Raw genomic sequence first — 19,839 nt, 5'->3', positions numbered from 1 at the left:
CAAATGCCAATATTACAAAGCCCATTCAGGAGAGAGATCCTCACCCAGTATTCAGTGACTGGCAGATGTGATGTCACAGTTAGATTGCAGAGCAACAGCTCCATAAGTAAGATGAGCAATCCAAAGGGTTTGCAGAAAGATAGTTTTAGTTTGACTGACTGTAAGTTTAGTGGTCAGATAAGGGTATATACTACCGCAGAGAGGCACTCAGAGCATGTAGCTCTGTAGAGCCAGTCAGCTCCCAGCATTAAAGCAATTTGTGTGTGTGTTCGTGCATGTTTTTCAAAGTTGTAGCACACACTCATCTCCATCTTTAAAAGAATCCTGTTCACAGCTTCACAAATGGAATAGAAAGTATTACCATGCAAAGTTTGGGACATATTGGAAGACGTGCTACATTAGAGAAGGATGCCAAAAGTGGCAATTACATCTGCACACAGTTCAGATAAGGCTTTATAACCCTGTCAAATCAGGACTAGGGTTTGGGATGGTGCCAAAAATCCTGTGGTACTTCACCCACAACTGCAGAAGTCCCATAAGATTTCAGCCTCATGAGGCCACATGAAACAAATGTAACATACGCAAATTCTAGATAAAATATTCTGCTTATATACTGACTTCAACCCGATTCTCTTCTCATAATGGTGTAATCCAGAAATAACACTGTTGACGTCACTAAATTACAATGGTTCTGGGGCTTAGATTAGAGTTTCTGGTTTTATGTGTGTTTATCTAGTTTATCTAGTTTATCCAACAAAGCTAGAAAAATCTCATGATGAGTCACTAGATGCCAATGTAATGTTTCTGTGCTTGCAAGAATTTAGTGGTATTGACTCAAGATTTTTCATCTCTCGGCCTCTATAAAAAAAGGCAATCTACCTTGGTTATAGAGTAAGAAATGCTGGCGACAATAGATAAGATATGCCCTACCCCACAAAATCAAGATCCTTCCCCTTATTGTTTCAGGGATATCTTGTTTCTTATTTATTTTGCTCCCTAAGAGCAGATTTGTTGGTGACTTTGTGCCTAATCCATGTTTGCATAGCATGTTCTATTACACAATACCCCACAATAATAGGTATTATTCAGTATAAAAAAAGATTAAAAAAATAAATAGTTTAGCAAGTTAGAAAGCCAGGATTTGGGGGGAAAACTGGCCATATTGGTCAATATTAAGCATATTTTGCTATTTTCCCCTATTCCTATCATCATGACCTGGCATGAGCCTCCCCAGCCATCCAGACATGAGCAGCTGGAATGAGGTAATGAAGCACCACCCAAGAACAGCATCAAGGCCCACAGGAACTGCGTGCGATAGGTGCCAGACCTTGATGCAGCAGTGAGCCCAGCTCTAGAAAGGGGGCAGCTTCAGACATGGCAGCATCAATGAGGCCCACTAAAAACAATATTCAGAGGATCCTTCTTTGGGGAGGGGGTCTCCAATAGATAGGCCTTCCTTCCAGTATTGGATCGCAAACTTCCATCTATTTGCCTATCCCTAATAAAATAAGCCAAACGGTATTAATATCCTGTGGTCATCACCAGAGTGTTTAAGTAGCTAAGGTTTTGCTCTTCAGAAGCCATGGGCAAATTTCATGCTCAGAACAGTATTTAGTATCCTGAGAAGCCAAGAATGAGCAGGGCCGAGAAAGCCCATTGACGTGATGGTGTTTTTGGCTAACCCCATAGGTATCACCTCTAGGAAAATGTATCTCATAAGAACCAAAAGGAAAGTTTATTTTTTATGCCTGGCAGATGGTGCAAAGAGTGGCGCAAGTAGCATATCAGTAAGTCAATCTGCACCCACAGCTGTGGCAGAAAGTCAAAGGAAGGTGAGCAATGAGCAGGAAAAGCCTCCCCCCACCCCTTAAGTGACATGCACTTAGTGGTCAGTAACTTCTAACACAGTTTTAAAAAGTTGGGTTTGGAACCAGGAAGCGGTGCCTGAAGGAGTGATCTACCACCACAGATGGGACCCACTTCTCCCCCTGCTGAGTCTCACTGTCATGACTCCACTCCAGCGGCCCGTGCACTCTGGGGCATAAGCACTAGGGATTTTATAAGTATAGTGCACCCTGAGGTATTAGTCAATCTGAAGAGCACAGCTGGAACAGAACTGAACATGACCACCACATTCTCCTGCATGTTCCAAAGGTTCCTAGTAATTAAAAAGTCATATTCCTTATAGTGATTCTTTAAGCATCTTTCCTATTGTCTAAAGCAACTCACCCTTTCAAGTTCATATTGTTTGAAATCTGTAATTTCCCTGTATTTGTGTTCCCCTCCTTTAAAAGAAACCACAGCGGCAGTCAAAAATATATAGAATCATCAACCCTCAAGGATTGTCCTGGGGTCTCTAGGAATTAAATTAATATTTAATTAAAGAATATGTCATGTGGTGAAATCTCCAGGAATACGTCCAACCAAAATTGGCAACCCTAAAAATATACAAAGAGGAGATTAAAGTACTGTCAGTCAGTCTCAGAGCAGTCTGCTACCTGCAGTCAAGTAATGCTGAAGATGATCACGACTCTTGGTTCGGTACCATGTGCTGCCTCATTTTATTTTTAAAACGCTGCATGCCAGCGAAGTGTACTTACTGTTCTGTACATTTAACTCTTTCTATTTCTTGCAGCAAAGGAAGGACTTTAGTTTTGCACACGATTTGAGTTCTGAAGCTAGCTGAGGGATGTTGATCATTCTGAGAGAAACCCTCTGTCCACCTCCTTCTGTGGCCCAAGCCCCTTTCCATGTGCTCTGTTCTCCTCCCAACTGACCCTTTATGCTACTTGGGAACAGCCACCAAGTGAGCATAACCAAGCCCTCCCTCTCTTTCTTCAAACCCCCTTCTAAAAACCCACCTGTTCCACACGGTGTATCAGCGATAACGTCCTCATGCCTCTGTTCACTGTACTGTACCCGCCTGTGCCTTTAGACTGTAAGTTCTTCAGGGCAGGGATCTTGTTTTTTGTTTAGCATATTTTACCTGTTGTAAAGCGCAATATAAATAATAATAATGTTAAAAAGGGGCATTGTCAAGTTTAGGCCCCAAAAAATTTAATCCAGCTTTAAATTTATGTAGTCATTTTAAATTTGTTGGGGCCACCTGTGGTGTTTTACCCTCTCCCTATCAAATTGCACCAGAAGAGAGCTTAACACACAACCTCAAGTTCACAGGTCCACCAAAGCGTCAGGGTGATACCTCTGGCTCGTATTATCCACGTAGTCAGGCTAGATGACCATAGTGGTCCTTCTAGCCTTAAAAATCCATGAATTGTTGCGTGTGCTCTCTAGGACTACAGGATGTGGGCCCTGGATCATCGAAAGTACAGAATTATTTAGGTTTATTTGCTATTTATTATTCTTTCCTATGATAATGTAAAAGATTGGTATTTTTTTAAGTCAAGATTTTCCATAATGTAAGCTATTAAATGTGTGCCCTAAAAGCCAAACAGGACCTTTTAGCTTTTTCACTTACATGGGATGTCTGACATCTAAATTTTAGAAAAAACGTTTTAATATTCTACAAAACTGACAAATTGTAGTTTACCTCTAAAATTAAGGTATTTAAAATCATCTTTAAGATGAGGGATAAGAGGGTTGCGAGCACACACAACAGCATTTCAAGTAAATGGGAAACAAATTGTTGCCAGATATAAATGTTTTTTTGCTAGAATCTTTGTAAGTGGCTCTAAATGCCTAATGGAATCCAGTGATGATAATGGATGATACCACTTTGTTTACATAGTTTGTGTTCACTGGACAGGCAAGAGGGAAAAATTATATAGGCAATGGAATCTATTCACCATGCTTCATTCAAAATCGTAAGTCCTCCACTGAGAGGATAAATATATGGCTAACCACCCACCTAGAATTCCTCTGCATTTTACCTTACTTTTGAACCCAAAAAAGCTAGAGGGGGAGGAGTGATAGCATTTAAATTGAAGAGGGAATCTCGCTCTAGAGACCTTTAATTCATCCCTTACAGGCTTGACTTTTATCCCAAAGTTCAAAAAGATGCTTTGAAGAGCAAATGTTTTATAGTTGGAATGTGCCTCGTCCTATAAAAAAAAGAGGATACAAACTAGGATGCTCCTGAACCTCTCTCTACAAGAGGGCTTCTTTCCTCTACACCCTCTGCAAATCAAATTAAGGAATCGGACTGGGACTTTGGGTTAAATTCACCATTCTGGCACATTTTCTTTAGCCCTGATCAAATCATCTACTATACCCTAGTTCTCCAAATGTAAAATAGGAATAAAACTTCCTCTCTCTGATGATTTAACTAAATTTTTTGAGGCAGAGATTGTCTATGTGTTTGGACAGCACCTAGCCTGATGAATCTTCAGTAGGCTACTGGATCAAAATATGGTGATATAATATACCAGCCAAAAAGAAACATATTTGTTCTGACTGCAAAGATTTTCAGAGAACTGTTTCAAGTATATACATTAATTAATAGCGAGGACAGCTTCAGCCTTTTCAGTGGGGACCTGTATGCTCGAGAGGTCTGTGGGACTGTGAAAGGAAATCTGTTTATTCTTGTTTGTCCATAGCTTTGCAAGGCAGGCCATTGTGGCCAACTTAATTTGTATAGGATGTGACTATTACAGAGTTCCGAACATAACACATGTACGTAAGAGAGTGATTATATGCTGCAAAGAGAAAGTAGGCTTTGTGCCTGCTATTTTCAAATCAAATCAAATCACTGCTCTTTAACAGGTTTTCCTTCTGAAATAGGGACTCACTGGGGAATTTTGTTTCATTTGGTCAAATGACCTTCCCAAAAGCAAAATTTCTGAACCATAAATAGAGGTGTCATATTTACAGACTCAAAAGACCAGACTACAGCTACTTTAAAATGGGTCCTTCTACTAAGGTTTCTTAGTAGATATCCACTTTCCCATCTAGCCTTTCACCAGCATCCTTGAAGTCAAAGTCTGCATTACCCCAGCATAGGAATTTGAGCCAATTCAATCCCAGTTCTCCTAAAGCAAAGCTCTGATTCCCATGAAAAGACCAAAATCTGCTTATTGACTTGTGCCATCCTGTATTTCAGTAGGACTGCAGACTGGGTGACCTTATATTCCTTGTGTTAAGTCTGCTTCTGATTATCATTTGTATTATGGTAACACCTAATGGCCAACCAACATCAAGGTTTCATTTAATTATATTTGGACTTCTCCACGGTTACATTAGGTCAGTGACACAGAGTAATGAAAATAAAACAGGTCTCAAGTCCCAGTTTAGTACTCTGTTCACCTTTGGGGCCTTCTGACAAAGTTCTCTGGCATTCCTCCTCCTTGGCTGGCCCCACTCCTCCCAATCTCAAGTCTCTTCACTCTCTACCTTCTACTCCCACACAGGTGTCTCAGTTCCATGAGTTATTTGGAACTATCCTGCAGGTTCTCCCTGCCATAAAACTTCAGTGAACAAACAAGCTTGCAGATTTGCAGCTTTCCTCCCTCCACCCCTGCAGGATCATGGGCCTGCTGAATTGAGAGACACTTCCATGGCACCTGGGAGGGCTGTTGGTTAGGACTGCGTCAGGGAATCTGGACAGGAGTAGGATTTTTGAAGTCAATGGAGCTTTGAGCTGGAACAGCTGCCCCGAATTTGGACACCAAGTCAAGCAGAGTTGGAGAACAGAGGGTAAACTATACAGAACTGCTGCATCAGCACAGAAGAGCCACCCCAACAAGATGTATTGCTGGGGGCGCAGATACTTAAATACCTTTAGCGAAGGGAAGGACTAAGAAGCAGCAGCCCAGGTATTAAAGACCTTTTGAACTGCCCCCTAAGGGTCAAGCAAGGAACTGTATTCTTAGTTATTGGATTAAGCCATGGAGTCTAGCATATTTGCAACATTTTCTGCCAATCCAACTAAATCAGGGGTGGCCAACCTGTGGCTCCGGAGCCACATGTGGCTCTTCAGAAGTTAATATGCAGCTCCTTGTATAGGCACCGACTCTGGGGCTGGAGCTACAGGCACCAATTTTCCAATGTGCTGGGGGGTGCTCACTGCTCAACCTCTTATTCTGCCACAGGCCCTGCCCCTACTCCACACCTTCCCGTGCCCTCCACTGAGCCTGCCATGCCCTCGCTCCTTCCCCTCCCCACCCCGAGCCTCCTGCATGCCACGAAACAGCTGATAAGGAGGCACTGGGAGAGGGGAGTGGAGCTGATGGGAGGCTGTTGACGTATTACTATGGCTATTTGGCAACGTACATTGGTAAATTCTGGCTCCTTCTCAGGCTCAATTTGGTCACCTCTGTACTAAATCATTCTTTTGGTTGTGCCACACATCAGTGTTTATTGGGACTGACCAGGTGCTAGAGCCCACAGGCCTAGAAAGACACGTAGGCACCCTTAACACTTGTCTTCAATTTATGGTACAAGAGACATGCTATCAAGTACCTGTCCAGCAAGTTCTACCCTCCTGATTTGTCACTAGGTCTCATTCCAGACTTTTTGAGTGACAAACGCTGGCTCTGCCTTTAATTTTTGTGCTTTCAGAGATGTAAAAATAGAACATTTCAGGACATCAGTAGTAAATTACTAGAAGCTTTTTACTCTGAAGTGATATTAGCTTGGTAACAGCTAATTTTATGTTGAGCATAATCTACTTTATTAATAGCAAGATTCCATCATGATTTAAGAAGTCTGGCTTTCAGCAAGAAACAGAATGACTATTTCAAGAATCTCCATTTCCCAACCCCTGAAAATGGTAGTTTTCCCTTCTTGCCAGTATAACAAAATAAACCAAGATATTACAGCTTGTATTAGAGGATCCAAGAACAACAAGTCTGCTAGCCACTAGCTGATATATTAAAACAGTCTGGCATAAGGTTCAAGTATCCAGTAGAAACCAGTCTGTAGCTATTGACAGTTCTCATGTTATAATTTGACCTTCATTACTAGATTGCATACCGGTATGGGTACACTTTTCTTTTGGAAACTATGCTAGGAGAGGGGCCAGTGAGTTCATGAACAGTTAGCATAGCGTTTTATTCTTGGTGTTGGGTGACTAAAGTTGCAAAACTTGTTCTCTGCACTTTAATCTTTGGGAGGAGATATGGGGATGAAGACCCCACTCCCATCCCATCCAATGCACCTCTATAAGGAAACATCTGGAGCAGGGAGATGCAGCAGAACCTCAGAGTTACAAACACCTTGAGAATGGAGGTTCTTTGTAACTTTTAATAAGTCAAAAGTTTACAACAGAACATTGACTTAATACAGCTTTGAAACTTTACTATGGAGAAGACAAATGCTGCTTTTAACAATCTTCATTTAAATGAAACAAGCACAGAAAGTTTTCTTACCTTGTCAAATCTTTATTTTTATTTTTCCTTTTTATTTTTAGTAGTTTAACACAGTACTGTACTGGCTTGTTTGTTTATTTATTTGTCTCTGCTGCTGCCTGACTGTGCACTTCCCGTTCCAAGTGAGGTGTGTGGTTGACCAGTCAGTTTGTAATTCTGGTGTTCGTAACTCTGAGGTTCTACTGTAATTTTAGGCCTTAGAAGACAGGCAACTGCAGTTGAACAGATCTTGTCCATAAAATAATGGAAGATTATTTTTAGAATGGCAGATTAAAAAGCAGAAGTCTGCCCTTCCAAATGGTAGCCAAACTTTCAATACTTCACAGTCTTCGACACTAAAGTAGGGAGCCTGATTCCACATTTGTGTGGGCCTAACTTTCCAAACTAGAGCATTCAGTTATGCCTTTAATAAGACTGTTCAGTATCATGAAAGTGGAGGGGAAGTGAGAGCTCAAATCTCAGAGCTTCAAAAGCACTAAGTCAGTATTTTGTGTTTTTTAAAGACAGAAGAGATGTAGCCCTTTGGAAATGAAGGAATCCGATTCAGATACTCACTGGAGAAACAGCTGGATGTTCCTCTTCTCTCTTCCCCTCCAATCCCTCTAAGTTTTAGCAAGAACGAAGCCTGGCACTGGAAGGGCATTTAAAGAGGTTGTTTTCCTTAGAGTTGGACGGAGCTGCTGCTGGAGATACTGAACAGTTAAGACCTATTTAGATGCTGTCTGGTTATTGAGTGCCTGGTGGGGGCAAATCTTGGGGTGAAATTCACCCCTTTCCTGGTCCTTTTCCTAAGGCACATACAAACACACCAAGTCCTGTTCTGTGTGTTGTACGTGCTTGTGTTGACCTTCTTCACCTTTTAAGAGGAGATGGGTTAACTACCTTAAAGATTTGTTTTCTGTAACCGCTAATTAAAAAAAAGAGGTTATCTAGTTACCAGGTTAAAATTAAGACTCAAGAAATTACTAGCAGGACCTGGATTAGTCCTGCCAGCATTTGTTTTAAGCTTTTTCCATAGCTATCACATCTCCTTTCTCCCACATAGCAACCCCTTTTCCCCGCCTCATTCCCTTGCCAAAAAAACGATCCACACGACATACAAGATCTCTGCCAGACTGTGAATATAGAGTCTCTGTAAATTCCAAAACCGTGGTCATTTATGACTTAAAACCCCACATGATCCCACTGGATTACTGTAACTATTTCTGGGCCATTTAGGAGACATTCATTCAGTTCCCAGTTTCTTTATACCTCAGAGCCAAAGTTCAAAGCATGTAAGAGTACATGTCTTTAATCATATGCTCAAATCCAACTGAAGTTAATGTGATTGAAATGTGCTGAAGAGTTTTACTAATGTGATATGTACATGGGAAAGCTTCCTATTTTATTTGAGATCGTTTTAGCTCTTTTAGCACTTTTCACCCAAGTACTTCTGGGGGAAAGTGGATTTCTCAGACCCTGATGCTATAAAACATTTCTTCTTAAAAATACTTTAACACCCCCCCACACACCACACACACACAAAAACAGCAAATATTTTCACCCACCAGCAAATTACAGACACATCTGGGCTGGCACACTGCTGCTGTCTGACAACTCATCTTACACAGCTACCTAATTGAAATTCATAGATTCCAAGCCCAGAAGGGACCATTGAGATCATCTAGTCTGACCTCTTGTATAACATGGGCCACAGAACTTCCCCATAACAATTCCTACAGCAGGTCTTTTTTATTTTTTTTAAATCAAGACTGGATGTTTTTCTAATTGTCAGTGATGGAGCCTCTACCACAACCTTCGGTAACTTCTTCCAATGTTTAGGTATTCTCAGCCTTAAAAACGTATGCCTTATATCCACTTTGAATTTGTCTAGCTTCCAGTTCCAGCCACTAGATCCAGTTATACTTTTCTCTGCTAGATTGAAGAGCCCATTGTTAAATATTTGTTCCCCATGTGGGCACTTACAGTACTCCTTAACTTTCTCTCTGGTAAATATTTACATTTAGCTGAACTAAACACACACATATTGTTTAGTTGCACCCAGTTTACCAAGCAATTCAGATTGCTCTGAATCAGTAACCAGTCCTCTTCATTATTTACCACTCCCCAACTTTTGAGCCAACAGCAAACCATCAGTGATGATTTTATGACTTCTTCCAGGTAACAAATAAAAATGTTAAATAGCACATAGCCAAGAACCGATCCCCATGGGACCCCACTTGAAACACATCCAGTCAATGACAACTCCACATATACTATTACATTTGGATATCAGTCCATTAGCCAACTTTTAATCCATTTTGCGTGTGCCATGTTAATTTTATATCATTCTCGTTTTTTAATCAAAATAGCAAGGCAGGTATTTAGACAGGCAGAATTTTACCATCCAAACTGAAATTCACTCAGAACATCTCTACCTTTGTGAAAAGCGTGATGGAATCTTTAATAACCTAGCCAAGATTCTGACTCCTTCTGAAGAAAATAGGGGATCGATCCTCAGCGATCCAAGAGGATCATGTCAGATTAGTTAATCTAAGAAGTACAGAAGACAAACTACCCCTCTCATAATATGCTGTCATCTCTCCGATAATTAATAGTCCTGTGTAAGCAACTTTCGTATTAGCAACTTCTAGGAATCACAGTAGTCCGTTTGAATCTTAGCCAAGAACATTTCCTTGAAGGACATCACTACATACTGGTAAGGAAAATCCAAAGAATTCAAGATGCTGCTTTGCAGGTGTCAGGGGGATTTTAACACCAATAGAATATTGCATGTAAATTGTAAAGGTAAAACTACATCCCAAACTGTAGTGAAAATAATAAAGATAAATCCATGCCATGGAGAAATTTACAACTAGCCAGTCAGAGGAGAGGCGAAAGAGTTAATCAGTTTTTGCATAGCATACAAAATGTAGTCATCTGGGTTTGCTTTGCTGCCAAGATTTTATCGTGCCTGAGTTTAGATTTTGTTTTTCATTTTAAAGCTAAGTGTCCATGCATATGGGTACATGGTATGTGTTTTGCTGTCAGAGAACATTTATTTGCACTCTTATAATGCCTGTCATCTCATATTACAAACTGCTTCGAAGGTGGATCGATATTCTTCAGTAAAAGTGGAATTGATTCTCAAGGCACAGACAGGTTAAATAACCATAAGCATAACAAAGAATGGAACAGAGTCTGGAACAGAACTTACATCTCCCAGCCCCATGCTTTAAACACTAGATAATGCCTCTTCCCTACAGAATATAAAATGACAAATCCTTTAAGTTGTATTTATTTATTTGTGTAGTTTGAAATCCATTCAAATTCTCCCCCACAGAAACCCATGTGTTTTCCTTAACCCGCATACCTAAGAACTGCTTTCCCAAATGAAATAGCAAGGTGAAGTGGCCCTTATATTTGCCAGATTCACAGTTTTTTTATGCTCCCCTGCATCTGATGCCCAGGGCTGTTTTCATGCCAAGTCTTTTCAGTCTTATCTTGCAGCACAACATGCTGAAATGTGTTATCAGTACAGAAATACATGCTCTGATTTAGCTCACCCCACTTAAATATTTATAGGTAATGCTGAGTCCTTGCTGAAGTCTGAATAGCCCTTCCTGCAAGTATTCATAGGAGATGCAAGAATTGCCCAAGGAGAGCATCTCTCTTGTCCCCCCCAGTCAGCCCCACACTCCCAACATGAGTACCCCATCCACAACTGGAGCTATGACAGAAGAGATTGTAATTACATTCTGCCCATAGAAGGACAAAGCAGGAGGCAGGAGTCATGGCCATAGAGATGTAAGAAAGTCTGACAAATGCTTTAGGAAACTGCGTGCATTTAAAAAATATAAAATAAATCACACACAGGGTAGGAGGAGCCAGGAGGAATCAGCCATGTGGGGCACATGGTCACCTGTGCAGCAGGCACACTCATTTCACCCTGAGCGAACATCCCACCTCCCAGGACCAGTGCCTTTTCTTATCCAACCAGTCCTCCTATCATGCTGCTTCCCTATTGCTGGATAAAGACCATTGATTCTGCTACTGTAGAAAAAGATTCCAGTGCCTTGTCTGCCAGGAGCAGAGAAGATACAGTTCCTTAGCTCTGGGCAAGACGAGGAAGCCGTCACTTTGAAAATATTAGCATAGTCTGAGTCAGCCCAGACTACTCTAGTATCTTCTGCCTTTGCTACATGCCCAGGGCTTACAGCAGAGGTCTCAACCTTTTTCTTGCTGAGGCCCCCCGTCAACGTGCTATAAAAACACCAGGGCCCAGTGGGTGTGGGGAGGGGGCAGACTCTGGGCTCCCGGTCGAGGGGGACCCTGGGGCATAGGCATAGTTTTATTTCTCTTGGTGGCGGGGGGGGCGGGAGAAGAGGAAACAGCTAGCAGGCTTGAGCCAGCTCTGCCCAGCAGGGTCCAGGGAGGGAGAACCACCTCCACCCCCTGACTCACTCAGGAGGCCACCCCGCCTGTATGGTCTGTGGGTGGACACAACCAAAAAATATAAATCAAAGGGGGGGACTCAGTTCAAAAAGTTTTAAAACTGCTCAGGGTGTATGTGTGTGGGGGTAGCAGGGGCAGTGTGCAGGCAGGGGGTGTAGCTCAGGGTACAGGGAGGGGATAGCTAGGGGCTGTGTGAGGGCAGGGGGATAGCTCAGAGTGCAGGGAGGGGGTAGCTAGGGAGGTTTGCCCGGCTTCAGAAGAGGATGACATCATGTGTCTTTATGAAGGACACTAGCCAGTGCCAGGCCAATGGAAACATGCTGCTTACATGCCCCACTGTAGGTGAAGGTTGCTGAAGGAACAGCAGCTCAGTTTGGAGAGGAAAGGTCAGGGTTTCTTCACAAAACGTCAAAGCAGTGCATGGATACAATGCACCATATGCACACACAACAGGACGGCTAGTGTGGCCTCACTGCACTGTTGCAGCTCTGCCCACCCAGTCCCAATGGTGCAAGTTGCATTGGTGCAATCCTGGAACACAGCCGAGCTTGATGTAATAAGGCAGAAAGTTAAGTCTCAAACCTCTGGAATCATCACAGCACTTTCATTATTAACAGCAGAACCCAGAGTATCTAATCGAGGATAAATGTACAGCTTTCTTATTAAAGCCATGTGGTTTTAGTCATGTTTCTTAAGCAGCTTCAGATAGTGCTAGTCAGACATCAGAAAGGTTCAAAACCCAATCTGTTATTCAGATATTACTTTTCTCTTGCCTGTTCCTGAGCTGTAAGTTATTAAAAATATCTATCTATAGTACGAACAGGAGAGAGTGAATTATGAGGGGCAGAGATAGCTCAGTGGTTTGAGCATTGGCCTGCTAAAACCCGGATTGTGAGTTCAATCCTTGAGCGGGCCATTTAGGGATCTGGGGAAAAATCTGTCTGGGGGTTGTTCCTGCTTTGAGCAGGGGATTGAATTAGATGACCTCCTGAGGTCCCTTCCAACTGTAATATTCTATGATGGGTTCACTGTGAACAATGAGGAGGTGAAAGAAATGAATGGTTGATATGTGCTTGAAACACTCTCTGACAGTGGTTCCTGCATTGGAGTTAGGGTTGCCAACACTCCAGGAGTGGCCTGAAGTCTCCCAAAATTGGCATTGATCTCCCAGTGACTATTGAAAGCAATTCAAGAGATTTTAATAGGATATTTTAAGAAAACATTTAATCATGTCAGAAAAAAATCTCCCAGAATAGCTTCAGTCAGAGTTAGCAACCCTAATTGGAGTCAAGAAAAGGAAAGTGAATTGTAAATTTTTGGGGGCTAGAGCTGTCTTTTTGTTGTGTGGATGTATATTGCACCTTGTCCGTGACTGGGGGGTCCTCAGCCCTACCACAATGCAACTAATAAATAGAAAATATTTAAAAGAAGCTGACTTTCATAAATCTGAGCATAATCACCTAAAAACCTTGCTTGTGTTTGAATGACACTTATGCACCTCAAGACATTGCTGTAAATGCTTTAGTGCAAATGGCATTAATACAAAAAATGTTTGGCACTACTGGTGGTCCATTAAAGCTAATGGACACTATCAGTCTTCTTCAAAAAGTCAGAAGAGAGTCAACAGTTACAAGGACACAAGCATTTTTTGTTTTAGTGATATTGAGGGAATCTGAAGTTGAGCTCTGCAGTGAGGGATTTCAGCTGGTGTTGCAGTAAACACTGGAAAGGTTTTGATAGATGTGGATAATCTTTCCCTGCTGTACTTTATGGTATTATCCTCAATCTTTTTTCCTTCCCCACTTCCAGCAAAACTATAGCACCTGAACAATAAATGCGTCACAAGGCCTAATTTACCTTAAATCTTTCCAACAGTTTTCTGAGAAGTTAGTGAGTTTAGTGATTCAGAAGTAATCTCTGTCGAGCTGCAAATTAGTATAAATAAGCAATACTTATGCAACATTTTGCATCTCCAGGGCACTTTACAAACATTAACGATCAGAACTCAGAATTCAAAGTCTGTCAGAGCTGTGACTAGACATCCTGACTCCCAGTCCCACACTTAGGTCACGTCCAGACTACCCGCCGTATCGGCGGGTTAAAATCGATTGCTCGGGGATCGATATATCGCGTCTAATCTAGACGCGATATATCGATCCCCGAGCGCGCTTATATCGATTCCGGAACTCCATCAACCCCAATGGAGTTCCGGAATCAACACGGAGAGCCGCAAACATCGATCCCGCGCGGTGTGGACGGGTGAGTAATCCGATCTTAGATATTCGACTTCAGCTATGTTATTCACGTAGCTGAAGTTGCGTATCTAAGATCGATTTCCCCCCCCTAGTGTGGACCAGCCCTTAACCTAGGTCTAATCCTCAAATGCAGATTAAAAGATCCCATACTTACACTAGTTTACCCAAGGCCATTCAAATGCAGAGCATGGCTAGCAAGACTACCTTCAATCCTGTATATTCTTGGCCATACCATCAAAAGGGCCTCCAAAAATATGTACTCAAGAACACGTGCACCCATTCACTGCATATTTGCAAAAACTTGCATTTACAAGGGTAGATGGGTAAACTGCATATTTAAATTCCCAGTTGTGCAAGCAGATGCAGGACTTTGTGCTTGCAAATGAGGGTATCTGTTAGCATAGGCAGCGAGTTATATAGGCCCATGGTGCCCGTGCTCCACCAATATTCAGGAACATGGGCCCGGCTCCACCAATGTTTGGGTATATATTTTCAGAGCCGTTCATAGGGACGGGACAGCTCTGCTTGGACCCGTTTTGGGCACCACCAAAAATTATACAAACCCGGCGCCCATGTCTGTCAGTTCTGTAGCTATATTTTGGATGCCTTTAAAAACTGCTTCCCCCTCATGTCAAAGCAGCTAACACCAGCTTGAAAGCCAGATGTTGACAAAATCTTTAATGGGTTAAGTTTAGGAAAATATCCCCCATGCATAAATTCTGATTGCTATATGTACTCTTGCTTTATATATTACAGGCTACAATAGTATTATCAAGCTTGCATGGTGATGGTTATAAGAGGAATCAAGCTTGCACCATAGAGGGTGGAACTGCTCTAAAAAAATAAAATAATAATAATGACATACTGTAGAACTAGAACTAGAAGAGAAAACCCAGATGGGAGACGGTCAGAAAGAATTGGCAAATGTTTGAGAGCTCCCTTGAATGTAGCCAGATATCTGTTGCTAGCTATCACCTGCATTACTTTTTTCACAGGCCCTGATCCAAAGACTATTAAAATCACTAGAAAAACCTCAATTAAGCTCAATGGGCTTTGGATCAGGTCCTCGGTGAGTAGTGAATAAATGAAGACTCCCCTGATTAAAGCAGCTCAGCAAGAGGTGAGATGTCTCTTTTGCAAAGGACAAAACACCTGGCACCTTATGCCAGAATTATTTAGCTCAAATAGGCTAAAGGGAGCCAAAAACCACATACTGCTATTTCAATGCATGTTTCTAATCATAAATTGAACATGACAGATTCTCTTCTAATTAATGTATTCTTGCGTTAAGCCTCTCTTATTGGTTCAATTTAGTAGATAAGTAAAATCTTGTTTAAAAACTCTTTCAGAAAGGAACATGGTGTAAAATCAGAAATTGTTTAATTAAAAACATGGTCACATTAAAAAAAAAGAGTAAATTTAGCCCAAAGAACAAAAAAAGTATGAAATTATTACTTTTAAAAAGGGATTGTTGAAGTTTCATCTTTAGGTGCTCATAATGTTTTACAACAGAGGTGCTAGAAAGTTCTTGAAAAATTGCCTCCCTGTACTCCATCTATTCACTGGATTTACAATCTTAAAGTGTGGTCTTTATCTAAAATTATATTCTTTATGCTAGCATATCAAAATAATAGGGTGGTGCTTTAAATCATGCCTATCCCAAGCAGCAGCAATAACATTTCCATATGCTAAGCAAAGTACAAAAGGATAGACAAAAATCTCTACCAAGCTGCTTATTTGGCTTGCATAAAGATGCAGGACAATGAATGCATCTGACGACACATGCATCTGACGAAGTGGGTATTCACCCACAAAAGCTCACGCTCCAAAACATCTGTTAGTCTATAAGGTGCCACAGGACTCTTTGCTGCTTTTACAGGACAATGAAGTTTGTAGTGGACGGATTTATCTTGAGGTATATGGTCTTACTGTCCCAGATCTACAAAATGTATTTAGGCACCTAAACCCCAGTTTTAGGCATCACCGTGACCCACAAAACCCCCACTAGGCTGCTGCCTAACCCTGTGGGCACCTAAATTTTCACTATAAAAGTCCTCTATCGACCTAAGGTTTTGCCTCTGGGCACATGCCCAGCTGCCTTATTCTAGGAGTCTGGATGCTTCTCTCTGGCCTAACCCCATGTGCAATCCACAAATCAGGGTAGATAAGTGCTCCTCAACCTACCTGGCCTGCAGTGTCTGTCCAAAATGCAGGAGGAGGAAGAGCCTCCTCTCTTATACCTTTAACCCAGTGGTTAGAACGCTCATCTGGGATGAGAGGGAGACCCAGGTTCAACTCATCCCCCCCAATTGGGAGAAAGGATCTGAACAGGGCTCTCCAACCTCTCAAGAGAGCTCCCTTCAGCTATGGGACATTTTGATGTGAGGATCCTTCAGTCTCTCCTGTTAAATATGTATACAGTGGAACACTTCAACTAGTCATTGGGCCAAGGAGAGAGACCGACTCTAAACCTGGTGGTTAGGGCACCCACCTGAGAGGCAGGAGACCTGGGTTCACTCCCCCTGCTCCAAAGACAGAATTATTGATCCAAGGTGGAGTGAGGCAGGTGCCTAGCTCATTCTTGCAAGAAACAACTTAGCCACTTGAGCTGCCCAACTCCAGGAAAGGTGTTCCCAGATTTAGCTCACAAGCAGACTTAGGGCTTGTCTACACTTCCTGGAGGATCAGGAGCGACAATCGATACATCGGAGGTCAATTTAGCAGGTCTAGTGAAGACCCACTAAAATCGGCCCCAGATCACTTTCCTGTTGACTCCTATACTCCATCGGATTGAGAAGAGTAGGGGGAGTTGACAGGAGAGCATCTACCATCGACATTGCATAGTGTGGACCCCGTGGTTAGTAGAGCTAAGCTACATCAATTTGAGTTATGCTATTCATGTAACTCAAATTGCGTAGCTTAGATTGAAATTTCCCCTGTAGTGTAGAAAAGGTCTTAGGCATGTAATTTGCTGAACTGGGCAGGGCTAAAACACAAGTGGGAGAGAGAGAAGAGGACATTCTATCTGTGCATACACACTGCACACTTATAGTACCCTAAAATCTGTTGATTTGAGGAGACACAGACAAACTGGAGGATGAGAGACGCAAAGTCACCAGTCCACAAGCAACCCCATGACACACTTCGCGTTCCCTCAGCTCCAAAATATCCCATTTCTCCAGTATTTCCAGCTACAGAAGAACAACCCCTTTTGAAAAGTGTTCAAGCAGTTTATGGCCACACTCGCATACACATTTATAAGAACCATTTCCTGCTTTACTGTAGGCAAAGCATAGTAACATTGATTTTTTTTTTATTGCTCTCCAGGGATGTAGTCTTACTGATTAATAAATAAGGAGTAACAGAACACTTTAAAAAAATTCAGGTTGAAAGCTTTAAATTAAACTAAATGTTCGTAGTTGTGGGAATTGCTACAATACACAGTTATGGAGCATTAAAACTAAGTGAAGAGACATTTGCCAAGAATTAGCTTCATAATCAATCTGTCTCAGATTACACTACACACATTTCTCTTAGGGGGATCTACTGTGTTGGGAGAAAAAATGGCAGTCATCCACATCAGTACATAACACTCTTCAAATATTAGATTTCAGATTTGTTCTAATTAAGGGTAGTCATTCAAATCCCCACCATCATTCCAGATACTTACTGACAAGAAAGTCCAGTGAATAGAAAACTGGCCCATAAAACAACCTGGGTTCTATTCCTGTGCTGCCATTGACTTTGCTTAGCAGACCTTCACCTCTGTGCCTCAGTTTACCCATCTGTAAAATGGTGCTAATACCTGACTTTCTTAGCCAATTACTTTCAGATCTATGCATGAAATGCACTATGGAAGAGCTACATTTTGCTAAGATTATTCTTTTCCAAGTGTGAGGACCTTGTTACTAGATCTTGGCCAAAAATCTAGATTAGACATGCTAGCAATGATGGGACTGCTATGAGACTAGGTGCTGGCATTTTAATCATATCATTTCAGTGTGCTCAAAGCAAGTCTAGACAGTGGTCAAGATAGCAGCAGCTGGTCTACGCTAGCACTCGCTACGGCTGGCACTGAGTTGTGAGTTTTCTCCTCTTACAGACAACTGATACCGAGACTGTCAGATTTCACTTTTTCCATGCACATTCCACCTTGAGAAATGATTGCTATTATATCCTAGTCACAAGAAAAGTCAAATACTTTTAGAGATAAAACAAACCAAACGTGCACAGCTAATATGGCTTGGCGTCCATACTCCATTTTATAGCCAAGGAATGAATAGGTGAAAGTGATCACTGACACAGATATCAGTAATGTCAAAATTAGCATGCTCCTCCCAAGTAAGTTTCTTAGGGAGGACAGTAGGAAGCATAAGATGAATGAGAGAGCTACAGAAGTTATATTCTGCACTTCATCAACTGAAGCAATGTTTTGGATGCAGTGATAGGCTTACCAACAACAAAACCAGTTTCTCCGCCCTTGGTTATCACACTTCAACTGCTAGAACAGGGCTTCATCCTCCCTGATTGAACTAACCTCATTATCTCTAGCTTGCTTGCATATATACACCTGCCCCTGGAAATTTCCACTACATGCATCTGACGAAGTGGGTATTCACCCAGGAAAGCTCATGCTCCAAAACGTCTGTTAGTTTATAAGGTGCCACAGGATTCGTTTCTGCTTTTTTTTTTTTTTTTTAAACCACAAGAGTACTGTCATGAGACTAAGTTATGATTTGTTATGCTGTCAAGCCCCTCCTGAAATGAGACTAAATTATTGCAATACTGGAAGACATCATAGCAGAAGGTTTTAGATGGTATCCCTCCACATAGTATCACGTCCCTTCCTTTTTCTACTACGCTGATTTAAGAGAAACTGAAGTGTCCAGATGAAAAGTGATTCCCCCGAACTCCCCCAGTTTTTAACAGTGTTGTAGAATTGAAGGGGCAGTTTGACCACGTTCTCATCTGAGATGTAGTCACTTCCCACTCCCACAAGCTTCAAAACTTATTCAGTTGGGGAAGGGAGGGTTTCAAGACAGCAGATTTAAGGAGTTATGAAATAGTCTCACAAGAGAAGCTGTGAGCGCCCCATCATTGAGTCATTTATAACTAGATGGGACAATGGAGTGAAACATATGCTATAGAAAGCCATCCTGCATGGGCAGCAGGATGGTCAAGGTTTTTAATCCATCTAACTTTTATGATTTTTTTTAAAACTTGATATGAGCCAATATTAAATTGTTTTTTTAAACCCTTTCCTATTTTGGGACAAAATACTTGCAGCAGGTTGGCATTAGCCAGTTTCCCCAATGATAAATTAAGGGAAATCATTAGTGTAAATAAATTTTGCAATAAAGTTACTTAAATAATGTCTTAATATGGTCCATTCCTTAGACGGTGTTGAAGTCTTTCCATCTAAAATAATTAGGTGAAACAGTTTTCAATCCAGCTCCCTTCAGCAACATTCGCTGCATTTACAAATGCCTTAGATGGAGGTTTGATATTTTATCAGCCATATTTCTGGTATTTGCAGGGCATAATAGTTTATTATTGTCTCAGAGTAAGCTGAAGGTTTCATTTTGCAGCCGAGTGGAAAGCCCCCTGCATGTAGCTCCTGATTCAGCAAAGCACTTCAGTATGTGCTCAAGTCAAGTCCCGGAAGTCAATGCTGAGCCCAAATACAGTTGCAATTTTTCCATCCTTCCAGCCAAGGCAAGTGGGTGTTGCTACTTCTGGAGTCCAGCAGTCTCTCTTCTGGATTGCTCAGGCAGTAGTCTACACAACAAAATGAGGCACCACTCTAAACTCCAGAGGGTGAGTGA

At 41.7% G+C, this 19,839-nt stretch overlaps 1 protein-coding gene across 3 annotated transcripts in view; it reads right to left on the bottom strand.

Moving 5' to 3' along the window:
- ZDHHC8 (zinc finger DHHC-type palmitoyltransferase 8) overlaps positions 1–19,839 on the bottom strand; it is a 187,151-nt gene that overhangs the window by 118,553 nt on the left and 48,759 nt on the right. Inside the window, exon 1 of one of the 3 annotated variants that reach the window (XM_050924097.1) lies at positions 2,862–2,965. The exons of the other annotated variants lie outside the window; for them this stretch is intronic. The gene's annotated coding sequence lies outside the window, so the exon portion shown is untranslated. Of the gene's footprint in view, positions 1–2,861; positions 2,966–19,839 lie in introns of those variants that run through there. 3 annotated transcript variants of the gene reach the window in all.

Source organism: Gopherus flavomarginatus, chromosome 15, assembly GCF_025201925.1.
Source record: "Gopherus flavomarginatus isolate rGopFla2 chromosome 15, rGopFla2.mat.asm, whole genome shotgun sequence".
Lineage (NCBI taxonomy): Eukaryota > Metazoa > Chordata > Testudines > Testudinidae > Gopherus > Gopherus flavomarginatus.
The sequence above is the reverse complement of the archived record's forward strand: the minus strand, read 5'-3'. Positions and strand labels throughout refer to the sequence as shown.